The following is an 18,508-nucleotide window of genomic DNA, read 5'->3' as shown; positions in this document are numbered from 1 at the left end:
ATAGCTGCTGTTGCTACTGCTGCTAAGTCGCTTTAGTGGGGTCCAACTCTGTGCGACCCCATAGATGTCAGCCCACCAGGCTCTCCTGCCCCTGGGATTCTCCAGGCAAGAACACTGGAGTGGGTTGCCATTTCCTTCTGCAATGCATGTAAGTGAAAAAGTGAAAGTGAAGTCGCTCAGTTGTGTCTGACTCTTAGTGACCCCATGGACTGAAGCCCACCAGGCTCCTCTATCCATGGGATTTTCCAGGCAAGAGTACTGGATTGGGGTGCCATTGCCTTCTCTGAGTAATATAGCTAGTAGCATTAATAGGGTCATAAGTAAACATTTAGGGCAAGAGTTTCAATTAGTTGTGATCCAGTATATTACCAGCTCATCTGACTCAATCTGTCCTGTACAATCACTATCTTAAAGGTAATGAAATACTTGTATTGTTCACAAGGCATCCAGCCTAATTCCCCAGTGTTATTAGGCTGATAATCCTTAATTTAACTGTTCCCAATGTAAGGGAGCTTTTAAACTTAAATGATTTAAATAATCTGGTGGGAGTCATATAAATCCACCCTATAACTGAAGGAGGATCCCTCCTAATAATCAGGAAGTTATATTTGCTAACTGAAGTTTAGTTTGTTATTTTTGAGCTTGAGTAAAATTAAAAGAAAATTCATATTATAGAGAAAGCACTATTGACTGGCCAAGTGAGGGAGTCCAATCTAGTAATATCAATATCTCCTCAAACAGAATTATTGCTTTTTTCTGGAATAAATTTCCTAAGAGTCATCCAATTAGACCTGTGGAGAGGAGAAATCCACCAAGGTAACCCAGAAGTACTAGATGTAGGTAACTGATCATAAGCCTAACAATTAGATTAATTTTTAAACTCTGTGTAAGACTTACACCATGATAAAAAAAAAACATGGATTTATGAAAAAGTCTAATAAATTATCAAAAATAATTATAATATATAATTACATCCATATTTATATAATTATATAATATGATATTATTATCTAATGTTATTATTATGCTGAAAGTACTGTAACTAATCACACAGGTCAGATTGGGAATCTAAGGATAGCTGTCCACTTCTGATATTGTCTTCTCTTTGTCTTGATGGGAGTGTAGTTTCTCCTCTGTTTGAACTTTGTTTTAAGGTGAGTCTAAGTGCCACCGTGAAATTAAAAGACGCTTACTAAGGTCCATCTAGTCAGGGCAATGGTTTTTCCAGTGGTCATGTATGGATGTGAGAGTTGGACTGTGAAGAAGGCTGAGTGCTGAAGAATTGATGCTTTTGAACTGTGGTGTTGGAGAAGACTCTTGAGAGTCCCTTGGACTGCAAAGAGATCCAACCAGTCCATTCTAAAGGAAATCAGTCCTGGGTGTTCTTTGGAAGGAATGATGCTAAAGCTGAAACTCCAGTACTTTAGCCACCTCATGCAAAGAGTTGACTCATTGGAAAAGACTCTGACATTGGGAGGGATTGGGGGCAGGAGGAGAAGGGGATGACAGAGGATGAGATGGCTGAATGGTATCACCGACTCGATGGACGTGAGTTTGAGTGAACTCTTGGAGTTGGTGTTGGACAGGGGGGCCTGGCGTGCTGCAATTTATGGGGTTGCAAAGAGTCAGACACGACTGAGCAACTGAACTGAACTGAACTGAAGTGCTCCATTGAAAGAACTCTTTCTAAGTGGAAAATACAAATCCAAAAGTCAATTTCTTTCGTTTGTTCTGTGCATGAGCTAATCAAGCATGTCTGACAAGTGTCCTTTCATGTAGGTTGGAGACAGTCCTTAAATGATGCCTTTTCAAAAATGCCTAATCTTCTGGTTAGAGGTCATGGGGCATCTGATATTCTTCCAAAGATAGATTACAGTGATAAGCTTCAGAGACAAACATAGAGTGTCCTTTTAATAATTCAATTAAACTTTACAATAATGTAACTTAACAACAGGGGTCTATCTCAGAAGTGAGTCTTGGGCAGTAAATACACACCTAAATTAACAATACTAGAATTTAATATCCATATATGTAATTTTTCTCTCTAAAATTCTGTGACTTCTATCAAATATAATCAAATTAAGAGTAATTTGTTTGCAAAAATAAGTCTGCTTTCAGTAAACTTGGCCTGATTACTTATATAAGTGTAATTGATTATACAATCCTTTTAAAAATTGGTTTAGGTGGAACTTTTTATAAAGAATCTCAGATTGAATATTTAAAAGGCTTCTTTCTCACGGTGAGAAAAGTCATCCCAAGGGCATGCCATCAGATCCCACGTGTGATACCTAAAGATCTGAATTAATTTCTCTCTTTTCAGAGTTCCAAAGTGTCTTCAGATTCCTGCAACTGTCAGGAGGTGGACTTTCTTATTTACTTGATAAGAAGTCTGCTAGCAGCCTAAGGGTTTACAGTTTTGGAGGGATCAGGTAGAAAGAAAAGATACATGTTTCAGTTTTGCTTACAAAGGTATCACAACAAAATTGCTGTAAGTTATAATTAGTTTAAGGGGAAAGGTTGCCTTATATCTGGAAAACAGATTAAAAAGCAATAATATTTCAGACCAGAAAAACCATGAAATCTATAACCATATTCACCAGTTCACTCAGTCCTACATAACTAATTCTTGATCTTTTGCTAACAGTTTTATAAAGTTTTTAAAAGCCTGCTGCTGCTGCTGCTGCTGCTGCTAAGTCGCTTCAGTCGTGTCCGACTCTGTGCAACCCCACAGACGGCAGCTCACCAGGGTCCCCCGTCCCTGGGATTCTCCAAGCAAGAACACTGGAGTGGGTTGCCAGTTCCTTCTCCAGTGCATAAAAGTGAAAAGTGAAAGTGAAGTTGCTCAGTCGTGTCCGACTCCTGTCCCACTTGTCAAAAATTCTTTCTGTGAATTTTCTTGAAAATTAAGCATTTTTGCAAAGGCATCAGGATCAAACAATAACTGTTTATGAACAACAAAGATTTTTAAAGACATGGTTAAAGATCCAATTGTGATGCAATTGACAAAGAAACTTCTTTACTGCTGTGACAGAACAATTTAAGATAATAATCAGAATAAAGTCTGATAACATTTTACTATGACATTTCAGAGTCTTAGGAATTCCAATAATTTCTAGAGTATCTAAAACATTTCCCCTAACAATATAGCATAAGGATGTTTATCACCATCACTTTGAAATGCTTCTCATGCAGTTTAACATAGGATATAAGCCCAGTTAGTTTAAAATTTTTATCTTTGATAAAGAGAGAAAATAATTCCCTTAGGTGTTTCAGGACCTTTTGGAAAAGTTCAAAGTAAGCTAAAGGTCAAATGAACTTCAAGTAGAATTTGATCTCTGGCAAATTTACCAAAAATATCAAAAGGCTTTAAAAAAACACTTGGTCAGGTAGCCTTACAAGTCACTGTGAAACAATACTTATACTTACCTAAGAAACAATAAAATATTTCAAAGGCAAATACAGAAAGTTATAAAAAATTACTTAAAATACAAAGAAAATTCACAATCTGTTACAAAAATCAGATCAATATTCTTAAGAAAACTCTCCCCTCTTAATACAGAGAAACAAAATTCAGGTTTTGTACTATTTTATCTTTAATATTGAAATTCATTTGCCCAATTAAATTAATTCTAACCTTAGTTCTGCCCAAACATAGAATCCTTTCTAAAGTTTCTTTTTTCCTCTCAAACCTGCAGTTTTCTATACTTATAATAATCTGTCTCTTCCTTCCTAATTAGAAATAACTAGCATCAGAACAAAATTATTTTCTTTTTCCTTAATAAAATGCATTTTTATTTCTTATATCTCCTTCTTGTGAAGTCGCTCAGTCGTGTCTGACTCTTTGCAACCCCATGGACTGTAACCTACCAGGCTCCTCCATCCATGGAATTTTCCAGGCAAGAGTACTGGAGTACATTGCCATTTCCTTCTCCAGGGGATCTTCCCAACCCAGGGATTGAACCCAGGTCTCCTGTATTGCAAGCATATGCTTTACTATCTGAGCCACCAGGGAAGCCCCTCTTCTTCTTACATGCATACAAAGATGTTTTTCATATTAACTTTATAGGCTAATTACTTAGAATTATCAATTTTTAAAAAATATTTATTTGACAGCATTGTGTCTTCATTGGGGCATGCAGGATCTTTAGTTGCAGCATGTAAACTCTTAGTTGAGGCACATGGGGTCTAGTTCCCTGACCAGGGATCAAACCCAGGCCCCTGCATTGAAACCACAAAGTCTTAATCACTGAACCACCAGAGAAGTCCTGAATTATCAACTTTCAAAAACCTTAATCTCTAGTGAAAACTGAGAAGCAAACAATTACATACTGTCTTTTACATTAGCATCCCATAGATTGACAAATTGAAATACTATTTATAAAATCTCAACATGAAAAAACTAAGATCATTCAAAATTAGGAAAGGAGTACATCAAGGCTGTATATTGTCACCCTGCTTATTTAACTTACATGCGGAGTACATCATGTGAAATGCTGGTCTGGATGAAGCACAAGCTGGAATCAAGATTGCCTGGAAAAATATCAATAACCTCAAATTTGCAGATGACAACACCTTTATGGCAGAAAGTGAAGAGAAACTAATGAGTCTCTTGATGAAAGTGAAAGACGAGAGTGAAAAAGCTGGCTTAAAACTCAGTGTTCAAAAAATGAAGATCATGGCATCCAGTCCAACCACTTCATGGCAAATAGTTGGGGAAACAATGGAAACAGTGACAGACTTTATTTACTTAGGCTCCAAAATCACTGCAGATGTGACTGCAGCCATAAAATTATAAGACACTTGTTCCTTGGAAGAAAAGCTATAACCAACCTAGACAGCATATTAAAAAAGAGACATTACTTTGCCAACAAAGGTCCATCTAGTCAAAGCTATGGATGGTTTTTCCAGTAGTCACGTATGAATGTGAGAGTTGGGCCATAAAGAAAGTTGAGCACCGAAGAATTGATGCTTTTGAACTGTAGTGTTGGAGAAGACACTTGCGAGTCCCTTGAGCTTCAAGGAGATCCAACCAGTCCATCCTAAAGGAATGAATATTCAGTCCTGAATATTCAATCAAAGAACTCATGCTGAAGCTGAATCTCCAATACTTTGGCCACCTGATGTAAACAACTGACTCAATAGAAAAGACTGATGATGGGAAAGATTGAGGACTGGAGGAGAAGGGGACAACAGAGGATGAGATGTTTGGATGGCATCATAGAATCGATGGACACACATTTGAGCAAGCTTTGGGAATTGCTGATGGACAGGGAAGCCTGGTGTGCTTCAGTCTGTGGGGTTACAAAGAGTCAGACACAATGAGAGACTGAACCAAAGATTGTGGCATCCAGTCCCATCACTTTATGGCAAATAGAAGGGGGCAAAGTGGAAGCAGTGACAGATTTTCTTTTCTTGAGTATCAAAATCATTGTGGACGGTGACTGCAGCCATGAAATTAAAAGACACTTGCTCTTTGGAAGAAAAGCTATGACCAAACTAGACAGTGTATTAAAAAGCAGAGACATCCCTTTGCTGCCAAAGGTCCATAGAGTCAAAGCTGTGGTTTTCCCAGTAGTCCTGTGAGAGTTGGACCATAAAGAAGGCTGAACACTGAAGAACTGATGCTTTCAAATTGTGGTGCTGGAGAAGACTCTGGAGAGTCCCCTGGACTGCAGGAAGATCAAACTAGTCAAACCTAAAGGAAATCGACCCTGAATATTCATTGAAGGACTGATGCTGAAGCTGAATCTCCAATACTTTGGCCACCTGGTGCGAAGAGCTGACTCATTGGAAAGATCCTGATGCTGGGTAAGATTGAAGACAAAAGGAGAAGAAGGCAGCAGAGGATGAGATGGTTAGATAGCATCGCCATTCAATGTACATGACTTTTAGCAAACTCCAAGAGATAGTGAAGGACAGGGAAGCATGGTGTCCTGAAGTCATAGGGTCGCAAAGAGTTGGACTAGACTTAGTGATTAAACAGCATAATTTCTAAAATGCGTGTGCTTTCTTAGAGAAAATGTTGCAATGTGGCACCAAATGTATTTATTAATAGTCCTGAATCTTTAGGTTCTCTGCAAAATGATATCTACGTTCAGTAATTAATGTTTCAGCTACCTTGTTTTATTTGGAAGGGAACTTGATATTAAATAAACTTTCATCATTCAACTTAATGTAGGAAAATCCTAAAGTTTCAAGTTACCAAATATTTAGAGAGACTAGTTATAAGTAGACATTGCCAAAACATGATTATATCTAAAGAGTTTACCTAAAACCTCTTATCTCTTTTACATTTAACAGCTTGATATTTTATAAAAAATTTCATCATGCCAAGTTATTTTTCTTGCTGACAAGAAGATCTTATTGTAGTAAATCTAGGTATAATAAAAGTATTACATTTAATGTTGATAGCCCTAAAAACATGTCTATATTAATTAAACCAACAAATTTTTACTTTTACTTCAAATATTAATTTAATACTGAATATTCCTTAGTTCACATGAACCTAAAATTCATTTGGGTTAATTTCTTTTATATTTTTGAGAATCTATGTAAGTATTTAATTTTCTGTAAGTCAAGTAAATAGAGTTCATTTAAAAGTTAATTTTGGTAATGTTCACCAGAGGTAGACATATCATATCTATAAGGCTCACACAGACATATAGACAGATACAACCAGAGATTTCATAGCTTCATTTTTAAAACTTAGTCATGAATCAGGTATTACAATACCCTAGTATTTTAAATAACAGTTGGAATAAGTTGTTTACTTGTTTGATTTTAAAAAAGATTTCTCCTTTTTTTTTCTTAGTCCCTAGACCATCTAGATACTAGTTCCTGAGAGCACTGGTAAAGTCTTCACGTCTCAAGGCACCAGGAGAGAAACGCAAACTTCTCCTAGGAGGAACACGTCCAACTTCCCACCTAATCATCCAATCCAGATTTCTCCAGTCTCTTTCAACCAACCTCCCAGTGTCTTCCAACTTCAGGGAGGTGGGGGAGAGGGGAGCAGTTATCAATTATACACTGCCAAGTAAAACTCAGGATCATCAGTCAATAATCAGGAGACATGAGAACCAAGAAAAGTCTACTCAAATTCATCTGGACTCATCGAGAATGAAGACAGACACAAGAGACCCTGCTGGTCTTTGAAGTACCAAGGGCTCTTGATCCTCATAAAGTTCAAGCAAAGGAAAGTCTGGTCTGTGTCTCTTCATGGTCCCCAAAACAGTCAACTGAAATAATAATGCACAATGTACCTGTGAGTTTCTGTTTTATTTGGAGACTGACTGAGTACAAGGAGATGGCCTCTCAGAGAACTCTGAGGAACTGCTCCAAAGAGGTGGGGTGGAGGGAGGGGATGTCGACATGTCTGTGATATTGAAACTGTGCAGTCAGGGCACACAGTAGAAGGTTGCTAGTCACAGGGAACAGACATTTCAGTTAACTGACTTTAGTGCTTTTCTAAGGATGGGAAGATGAAAGAATTTTGGATTCATAAAATTTTCTCTCAAAAATATCATCTGAAGGGCTATTCTTCCAGTTTTCCCAGAGCACAGAATGCCTCATTCCTGATCTCTGCCCTGAACTCCTTTCAGGGTGGTTGAAAGTCAGCTACTACTGTGGCTACAGATTCAATCTTAGTAGAGCGAAGTGGGGAGCAACATTCTTTAGAAGCCACAAGAATTCAGCAAAAATGCAAATAATTATGCCTACCCATTCATTCTAAAGGATGTCTCAGGACACATCTTATTGAGTGATATCAGGAGAATGTTTCAGGAAGCAGAGTCTGGATTAGACAGGTTCAGATCACAGCTCTGTTACTTGATTTCCTCATTTGGAGAATAGCACTGAAAATACTTGCTCTATCTCTATTTTATAAAAGTTCATGAGAACTTTTATTATGAGAAACAAGGCTGTGGGAGCCCTGTCTGGGGGTGCTTCAGTCTGAAGGAGGCCTTGGATGGAGGAGGCCCAAGTCTTAGAGCTTCCTTGACCTACTTGAACACAAGCTCCCTCCTGTTGCTGGGCCTTCACACATGCTGTGCCCTGAACTACTTGCTAAAAATCAACTCTTCCATAAAACCAACAGGTGATTATATGTCTTTAATAGTCCTCCTAGGGGTTGCAAAAAGTTGGACACAACTGAACAACTAAGCACAGCACAGCTTTATGATGCTATGCACATGAATTTAAGTGGACAACAAGAGGTGTTCTACCAAGGAATAGCATATTTCTGGAAACCTGCTTTCCTCTTTTCCACTGCCTCTATACTCTTGGAGGGGACACTATTGACCCCACTTCAATCAGCACCAAGGGTTAGGGGGAAGAAATGCCTCATACAAAAGTAGGCCTTGCCTTATTTATTTGGGAGACACGGCCAAAGCCCAGTATATCAGTGATAAAAATGTTCTAATTTAATTCAATTCTAACACTGTTATTAATAATATATTGACAGTAACAGGGCACGATTCAATGCATCAAGGATGAAAAATATCCAGAATTGTGCCATCAGGTAGAGACAGAGATAAATAAGCAACTAATAAAATTGGGCAGAATGATAAAACTGATAAACATAATTGGACTACATCACTACTTGACTTACAACCCTCCTATGGTTCTTATAGGGTAAAAAAAAAATCTAACTCCTTACTCAGATTTACAAAGCCCTAGAAAGTGTTCTAGTTTCATTCTTTTACAAGTGGTTGACCAGTTTTCCCAGCACCACTTGTTAAAGAGATTGTCTATTAAAGACATTGTATATTCTTGCCTCCTTTGTCAAAGATAAGGTGTCCATATGTGCATGGATTTATCTCTGGGCTTTCTATTTTATTCCATTGATCTATATTTCTGTCTTTGTGCCAGTACGATACTGTTTTGATGAGTGTGGCTTTGTAGTAGAGCCTGAAGTCAGGTAGGTTGATTCCTCCAGTTCCATTTTTCTTTCTCAAGATTGCTTTGGCTATTCGAGGTTTTTTGTATTTCCATACAAATTGTGAAATTATTTGTTCTAGCTCTGGGAAGAATACCGTTGGTAGCTTGATAGGGATTGCATTGAATCTATAGATTGCTTTGGGTAGGATACTCATTTTCACTATATTGAATCTTCCAATCCATGAACATGGTATATTTCTCCATCTATTAGTGTCCTCTTTGACTTCTTTCACCAGTGTTTTATAGTTTTCTATATATAGGTCTTTAGTTTCTTTAGGTAGATATATTCCTAAGTATTTTATTCTTTTCATTGCAATGGTGAATGGAATTGTTTCCTTAATTTCTCTTTCTATTTTCTCATTATTAGTATATAGGAATGCAAGAGATTTCTGTGTGTTGATTTTATATCCTGCAACTTTACTATAGTCATTGATTAGTTCTAGTAATTTTCTAGTGGAGTCTATGTAGGGTTTTCTATGTAGAGGATCATCTCATTTGCAAACAGTGAGAGTTTTACTTCTTCTTTTCCAATTTGGATTCCTTTTATTTCTTTTTCTGCTCTGACTGCTGTGGCCAAAACTTCCAAAACTATGTTGAATAGTAATGGTGAAAGTGGGCACGCTTGTCTTGTTCCTGACTTTAGGGGAAATGCTTTCAATTTTTCACCATTGAGCATATGTTTGCTGTGGATTTGTCATATATAGCTTTTATTATGTTGAGGTATGTTCCTTCTATTCCTGCTTTCTGGAGAGTTTTTTTTTTTTTTTTATCATAAATGGATGTTGAATTTTGTCAAAGGCTTTCTCTGCATCTATTGAGATAATCATATGGTTTTATTTTTCAATTTGTTAATGTGGTGTATTATGTTGATTGATTTGTGGGTATTGAAGAATCCTTGAATCCCTGGGGTAAAGCCCACTTGGTCATGATGTATGATCTTTTTAATATGTTGTTGGATTCTGTTTGCTAGAATTTTGTTAAGGATTTTTGCATCTATGTTCATCAATGATATTGGCCTGTAGTTTTCTTTTTTTGTGGGATCTTTGTCAGGTTTTGGTATTAGGGTGATGGTGGCCTCATAGAATGAGTTTGGAAGTTTACCTTCCTCCGCAATTTTCTGGAAGAGTTTGAGTAGGATAGGTGTTAGCTCTTTTCTAAATTTTTGGTAGAATTCAGCTGAATGGCTGCGATCCAAAAGTCTACAAGCAATAAATGCTGGAGAGGGTGTGGAGAAAGGGAACCCTCTTACACTGTTGGTGGGAATGCAAACTAGTACAGCCACTATGCAGAACAGTGTGGAGATTCCTTAAAAAACTGGAAATGGAACTGCCTTGTGACCCAGCAATCCCACTGCTGGGCATACACACTGAGGAAATCAGAATTTAAAGAGACACATGTACCCCAATGTTCATCACAGCACTGTTTATAATAGCCAGGACATGGAAGCAACCTAGATGTCCATCAGCAGATGAATGGATAAGAAAGCAGTGGTACGTATACACAATGGAGTATTACTCAGCCATTGAAAAGAATACATTTGAATCAGTTCTAATGAGGTGGATGAAACTGGAGCCTATTTTACAGAGTGAAGTAAGCCAGAAAGAAAAACACCAATACAGTATAGTAACACATATATATGGAATTTAGAAAGATGGTAACAATAACCCTGTATACGAGACAGCAAAAGAGACACTGATGTATAGAACAGTCTTTTGGACTCTGAGGGAGAGGGCGAGGGTGGGGTGATTTGGGAGAATGGCATTGAAACATGTATATCATATATGAAATGATTCACTAGTCCAGGTTCGATGCACGATACTTGATGCTTGGGGCTGGTGCACTGGGATGACTCAGAGGGATGGTACAGGGAGGGAGGAGGGAGGAGGGTTCAAGATGGGGAACATGTGTATACCTGTGGCGGATTCATGTTGATATATGGCAAAACCAATACAATATTGTAAAGTTAAAAAATAAAATTAAAATAAAAAAAAACACACAAAAACAAAGCCCTAGCCCCCACAAATGTCTCAGATTTCTTTTACCACTCTCTCCTTGCCCACAGGGCTCCAACAAATGGACTTCCTTCAAATGTATCCCTACTTTAGGACCTTTTCCCTACAGGTGCTTCAGCCTAGATCCCTATTCTTTCACCCCATCATTTTCAAATTTCTTCTATTCATTCTGATCCCTGCTTAAATCTCACCTTCTCAGACACTCCCCTGGTCCTTCAATCTAAAGTAGCCAACCAGTCACTGCCTTTTTTTCAGTTCTCTGCATTTATTTACCTTGTTTCCTATGATGTATTTGTGTGTGTGAGAGAGAGAGAGAAAGAGAAATCCACCTCTCCTCCCTCTTGTACAGTAATATACAATAGAACTTTCTGTGATGCTGGAGCTCTATGGGTGTTGTGCAAGCATTTGTAATATGCCATTACAATCAAAGAATTTTTTTTTCCATTTAACTTAATTTATATATAAGTTTAAATAGCCAAACATGGCTACTGTGTTGGATGGCACTCAACATAGACTATAAATAAACCCCTTCAAGGTAGGCCTCCCCCTTTCATTCTCTATCCCTGAAAACTTGTTAGGGATTCGATGGGTATTGACTGAATAAAGTATGAAAGCACAAAGGCACAGAGAGAGACTGTTCATTGACTGAGGGGCTGGGATTTTGGATTGGGGGGAAGTCTCTTCAAAATGTGACATATGAGCTTCACAACTGGAGAATGGGAAATAGGCAAAGGGTGTTTTAAGTGGGAGAAATGATGAGTAAGAGCCAAAACAGGGACATAGAACCAAGGCTTTATGATGTGCAGTAAGTGTACGATTCCATAGGACTGAATTTTCAGGCAAGCTGTCACCCACGGGAGCCCCCACTATGTCCTCAAGGCTCCCACATAGCACAATGGATTTTTTCAGTTTGAGCTATTCGACAGTTGCTACTCTAGAATCAACTTTGTGACCCCTTGAAGATACATCCCAGTTGAGGGATAAAGTTCAGGCAGCAAACATGACTTTCCAGCTGCTTACTCCACAGGAAATGAAGCCCCAGTGCAGGCACAGAGAATGAGAGAATCAGACTCACCTTTGAGAAGGAATGCAGGGGCCACTATGGTGAGAAGCGTGAGGACCTGTCAGGAAGCTACTGCAATATTTCTGTCTGGGGGTGCTTCAGTCTGAAGAAGGCCTTGGTTGGAGGAGGCCCAAGTCTTAGAGCTTCCTCGACGTACTTGAACACAAGCTCCCTCCTGTTGCTGGGCCTTCACACATGCTGTGCCTTGAACTACTTGCTGAAAATCAACCCTTCCATAAAACCAAGAGGTATGATTATATATCTTTAACAGAAGAGAGGATGGAGAGCAGCTCAGGCCCTGGTTGTTTCAACACAGGACCAGCAGGACTTCTCGCAGAGTGTGGAGTAACAGCCTAAAGATGACTCCAAGAAATGTGGCCTGAGGAACTGGAAAGACTGGAGGTGCCACCAACTGAGACAGGGGTAGCTGTGTGTAACAGTTTGGGAGGAAATATTGTGGACTTCAGACATGTTGAGTTTCAGATTTCTCAGACACCCAAGTGAAAACTTTTCAGGAGAGGTGATCTGCACTGAAAATACTTATTTCAGAGACATCAGGATAGAAATGGGATTTTAAAGCCATGAACCAGAGTTGATGCTCAGGGAATGTCCTTGGTTCATAGACTAGGCCCTGGGGCCTTGTGCAAAAGTAGGAGGTGGAAGAGGCACCATCACACACATAGAAACAAGCCAATGAAGCAGGAGGAAAGGTAAAAAGTAAATGGGATCCTACTGCAGCCAAGTGAAGCAAATGCATTAGCAAAGAGGCAATGATCATGAATCAAATGCCGCAAAGGCAAGGAATGAGATTTGCCTATAGGACAGAGCAACCTGGAGATCATTAATGACTTTAATAAAACAGTTTCAGTAAAGAATAGTTGAATGACTGTTCACTTTCCCAATCTATGTTACATCTCAAGAAAAGGGTTTACAAGGAAAGGGAAAATCAAAAGAGAATTAAAAATTGAGGTCAGGGAACTCTTTCAAGGAATTTTGTGACAAAAAAATAAAAGGAAGGGGGAGTTTGGAAGTAGGGTTAAGAGACAGATGATAAAAATAACAGCATGTTTGTATGATCTGGGGATGACTGAGTGGAAGAATTGATTTGGGCAAGGAAAAAATGCATGGAGCAATAGAGGGACAGAATCCACTGTCCAATTAAGGGATTCTACTGAGACGTGACTGGGGATAGCACATCTTCGAGAGCAAATGGAGGAGGGACTCAAACATGACCATTTGGAAGTGCTGAGGTGCCACTGGAAACCAAGGGGTCATGAAAGCAAAGCCCAGGAAGCCAATGCTCTCCAGCTATCTGCAGTTGCCAACTATGAGGAAGAAGCCACATCAGAAGATAGCTATTTTTTAAATCTTCTCCAGTATTTAAATAATCCCATCAATTATCTTCCCCATCTTAAAGCATTCAGGCATTTCCTAAGACCAAAGTTGAAACTCTAAAATCTGCCCAAAAGAGACTTCCCAAGCTAGCCACACCCTTCCTTCTATCCCAAGCCTAACAAAAGTCCAAGCCAAAACTTGTACTTGCTAATCTTTGCAAGATCAATTTCTAACACATAAAAGAATACTATCAAACCTGTAAAAGTCAGAAGCAAATATCAGGCTCCTCCTTTACATTTTACAAATATTTTAACTTTATAAACCACAGACATTGATGAACAAAATTGTTCACAGAGATACACATACTCCTATTCCCATTTCCTTGATACTATATAACACCCGTCTAACAGATAAGGAGAGACTCACCAAAGGGATGTATTGACTCTAAGTCACACAGCTTTTGTTTGTTTGTTCCACTTGCTTGCCTTGTGGGATTTCATCTCCCAATCACAGATCAAATCCATGCCCCCCACAGTGGAAGCTCTGAGTCCTATCACTGAACTGTCATGGAATTTCCCACACAGCTTTCAAGTGAGCCTCAATGAGTATTTCTTCCTCCAAAGGTACCACACAATTCTGCTCAGGTTTCTTTTCCCCTCTCTTTTCCTCACTGATGTTGCCCAGGAAAAGCTTAAAAAATTCCAATGTGTAAGTCCGTGATTCTAATTAAATGAGGATTCCTCTCTCTAGACATACAAATACATTTTATATGAGTGACACAATTTCTATTGGTCCATTCATCATTGTATTAAGATTCCATATTTTACTGAGAAAGTTCAAGCAGCAATGTTCCAGTTTTCTCTTCAGCGTAAGAAAGGATTGTATTTACAGGTGGATGTAAGTACATCCATCGATGTACTTGGATTCAATCTGTGAAAGGGAAATCCCACAAGCCATGCAGGGGGACCAAAATAAACAAACAAAAGCTGTGTGACATAGAGACAATACATCCCTTTGCTGAGCTGAAGAGAAGTACAGTGCTTTCCAGAGGATTGTACTTATAGCTGAGTCAGGAGGTAGTTTTCCAGCTTCTCTGGTGGTCTGTCACTGATTCTCTCTCTTTTCTGTTTATGGATAAAGATGGAATTCTAGTCCTTATCTTTTTGTCACACCTTTCCAGAGAATGATGGGAGCTATCTTTAGAAGTTAAACTTCTCTAGTCTGCCAGTCTTTTTGCTGGATTTGATCCAGTCACTAAATAGATTACTGGAAGATTTTAGTGAGCTGGAATAGAATTTGCTCTCTGCTAGGCTGCTTTTAGTTTTTAATTGAAGTAGAGTGGATGTACAATATTAAAGAAGTTAAAGGTGTATAATAGTGATTCACAATTTTTAAAGGTTATGCTCCATTTTCAGCTATTATAAAGTATTGTCTGTTGTACAATATGTGTTGTACAGTATATCCTTGTAGCTTATTTTATACCTAGTGGTTAATACCATTTGGCCCCCTACTGTTGTTTCCTCTCCCCCATTCCCTCTCCCACTGGTAATCACTAGCTTGTTCTCTATATTTGTGAATCTATTTCCTCATCAATTATGTTGACTAGTCTGTTTTATTTTTTAGATTCCACATATAAGTGATTTCAGTAATACAGTATTTGTCTTTCTCTGACTTATTTCACTAAGCATAATACCCTCCAGCTCCAACCAAGCTGTTACAAATGGCAACATTGTGCGTATATATATATACACTGTAACTTCTTTATCCATTCATGTTTAAGGACAATTAGGTTGCTTTCCTATCTTGGCAACTGTAAATAAGGCTTCTATGAATAATTGGAGTGCATATATCTTTTTGAATTATTGTTTTTTTTTGGGGGGGGTGGGGTATATAACCAAGAGGTGAATTCCTGAGTCATACCATAGTCCCATTCTTAGTTTTCTTATAAACCTCCATAGTGTTTTCCACTAAGCCTGCACTAAATCAAATTCCCACCAATAATGTACAAGGGTTCTCTTTTACCCATTTCCTTGCCAACATTTGGTTTTGTGTTCTTTTTTATGAAAGCCATTCTGACAGATGTGAGGTGATACCTCATTGTGGTTTTGACGTTTTAATATCCATTTGCCTGAAGAGAAGCAATGCCAAACATGTGCCTGTTGGCCATCTGCATGACCCCTTTGGAAAAATGTCTACTCAGGTCTTCTCTCCATCTTGAAACATGGTTGTTTTTTTGATGTTGAGTTGTATGAACTGTTTATGTATTTTGGATATTAGCCCTTTATTAGTCATATCATTTACAAATAATTTCTACCTCTCATTATGTTGAGAGGTAGAAATTTTTGTTTTGTGATGGTTTCCTTTGTGCAAAAGCTTTTAAGTTTAATTAGTTCCCATTTATTTTTGTTTTTATTTCTCTTGCTTTAAAAGGAGCAGATGCCAGAAAACATAGCTACTTTTTTTTAATGCACAGGTTTTCTAATTCAGCATGTATTCTCTTGCTTGCTGACTATAACATGGGAAGACCCAACCTCCAGACTCTCTGGTCACTGCATCCTGCTGCCAACCAGGCCATTGGGTGTGACCTGAGACCTCAACACTCCCAGGTACCTGAGAAAAGTAATCAGGAGTCCATTGTTCCCCTAAAAAATGAGCAATGGCCCCCAGATATCCCATTGCTGCAAGAGGCCAGCATGCTGTTGGGGAGCCAGACTGAAGCCTCTGAAAGGTTGGTGGTGGGTCAGAGAGTGGGCAGGAGAGTGATCATGACTGCCCCTGGGACCTCTACAGCTGAGAGCTCAGCCTGAGGCAGGGTGTGGGGTATGGTGGGCATGATGAGGGAGAATAAATGAGATAAACTTACACTCATGACCAGGAGCTCCAAGCCCCAATATCTCTCAGAGGCACAGCCCAGAGGACAGAACAGGAAGTCACTTGGGCCCTGGGTGGAGCCATCCTGCAACCCCTCCACAGGATGGACCCAGGGCCTCTCTCTGGGTGAGGTCAATGTGTCACTCCAACCTCAGCCATGGACAGCATGTGGTGAACCAAGAGGATGGTGGTTGTGGGTGTGTAGTGGTGAGCATAGGGGTGCTGAAACATAGCAGGTGGGGGTGATGACCCAGACAGGCTTTAGCTCATCATGACTGAGCCCTGGGCATTCACTCTCCCCACCTGGGCCACCAGCCAGGCCCCATCCTCAGACTCTGCCCAGGAAGCCAGGCACAGCTGAACCCCCCCAGCCCCTGAGCCTAGTCCTGGCCTTGGAAACCTGGTCTCTACCTTCCAGAGGGTCTGGCCTCACCTCCAGGGCCTTAGTAGTCACCTTATTGTCCTAAGAAGGACCCTGGTCACACCTGGGTTCCCCAACCCCATAGCAAGCAATTCTGGGCATGGAGGGTGCTTCAGGCATCATCTCATCCACACCAATTACGAACTGGGACCCTGGCAGGCTCCAAGGGGGTTAGTGCCAAGGGGACCAGGAATGGACACCTGGCCCCCAGCACAGGGCACCTGGCACAGTTGGGACCAGGCCTCTTCTACAGATCTCCCAGCTCTGGCTGCTAGATAAGGGTCAGCCCCAAATTCACTCAAGTCCCCCTGGTCAGATGGTCATAGGCCCATGACTCAGCTACTCAGGGGTTTGGTGTGTACTACTCGCTCCAGCTTGCTCCAAAGCAGCTGCCACCAGGTCTGCTTATCCTTCTCCAGGGCTGTGTTGGGGTCTTGCCCTTGTACTTGGTGATGTAAGAGTAGATCTCTTGCAGGACACTCGTGCTATTGAATTGACTCAGGTCCAATGTGAGATATGCACTTGTGTCCTGGTAGCTGATGGCAGGCCATCTTGGTGATGTAGGCATAGTTAATCTCCACCTGGCTCTTGTAGCTAAGAATGTCCTTGGTGTAGAGCAGCTTCTGGGAGGAAAAGTCCTTGCCCAGCTTGTGCTCAGATGTAGAGCAGGAGTCCATGAAGGCCTAGGCTACCACTGACAGCCAGACATCAGTGCTGCTGCTCTTGTAGATGTTGAATAGAACCTGTCGTTTCTTGATCATGTTCAACCAGGAGCACGGGAACAGGCAGTTTTTCTTCCAGGTGTGATGCATATCTGCATCACATACCTGGTGCTGATCGGCCTGCTCGTCCAGGAAATCAAACATGTACTCGATGGCCAGCAGCAGGGCTGAGCCCCAGTAATGCTGAAGATGGTTTGGAAGAAGGCATCCATGATCTTCTGTAGCATGCCCTTGATGGCCAGAAGCTGCATTAGGAACTTTTCGTATACTGTCTTGCTACCTCAGTCATCACTCAGCTGTTCTAGGTAGTCATGGTTCTTGAACAAGAGCACTGCTACTTTTTATATCAAAGAGTGCTCTGCCCATGTTTTCCTCTGGCAGTTCTATGGTTTCTGGTCTATTTATATCTTTAACCCATTTTATTTTTGTATGTGATATTAAGTGCAGGAGTGAAAGTCACTCAGTCGTGTCCGACCCTTTGCGATCCCGTAGACTATACAGTCCATGGAATTCTCCAAGCCAGAATACTGGAGTGGGAAACCGTTCCCTTCTCTAGAGGATCTTCCCAACCCAGGGATCGAACCCAGGTCTCCCACATTGCAGGCGGATTCTTTACCTGCTGAGCTATCATTCTTCTACCTGTAGCTGTCCAGTTTTCCAGCACCGCTTTTTTTGACTGTCTTTTCTCCATTGTCTATTCTTGCCTCTTTTGTCACTGATTAATTGACCAAAAGTATATGATTCCGAATTCTCCATCCTCTTCCATTGATCTGTGTGTCTGTTTAGCCAGTACCACAATATTTTGATTACCATAGCTTTGTAATATAGTCTAAAGTTGGGGAGTGTGAATTCCTCACCTTTGTTCTCTTTCTCAATATTGTTTTGGCCTTTTGGGTCTTTTGTATTTCCACATAAATTTTAAAATTGTTCCTAGTTCTTTGAAAGATACTATTGGTATTTTGGTAGGGATTGTATTGAATCAATAAATTGCCTTGGGTAATTTTAACAATAGTATTTTAACAATATTAATTATTGTTAAATATTAATAAAATGTTTTAGCAATAATAATTTATTAATATAAAATTTGATATGCAGAGTACATCATGAGAAACGCTGGACTGGAAGAAACACAAGCTGGAATCAAGATTGC

At 39.8% G+C, this 18,508-nt stretch overlaps 1 pseudogene; it reads right to left on the bottom strand.

Moving 5' to 3' along the window:
- Positions 1–16,971: 16,971 nt before the first annotated feature.
- LOC123335267 lies at positions 16,972–18,049 on the bottom strand (annotated as a pseudogene).
- Positions 18,050–18,508: the final 459 nt, after the last annotated feature.

This window comes from Bubalus bubalis, chromosome 9 (assembly GCF_019923935.1).
Source record: "Bubalus bubalis isolate 160015118507 breed Murrah chromosome 9, NDDB_SH_1, whole genome shotgun sequence".
Classification (NCBI taxonomy): Eukaryota; Metazoa; Chordata; class Mammalia; order Artiodactyla; family Bovidae; genus Bubalus; species Bubalus bubalis.
The sequence above is the reverse complement of the archived record's forward strand: the minus strand, read 5'-3'. Positions and strand labels throughout refer to the sequence as shown.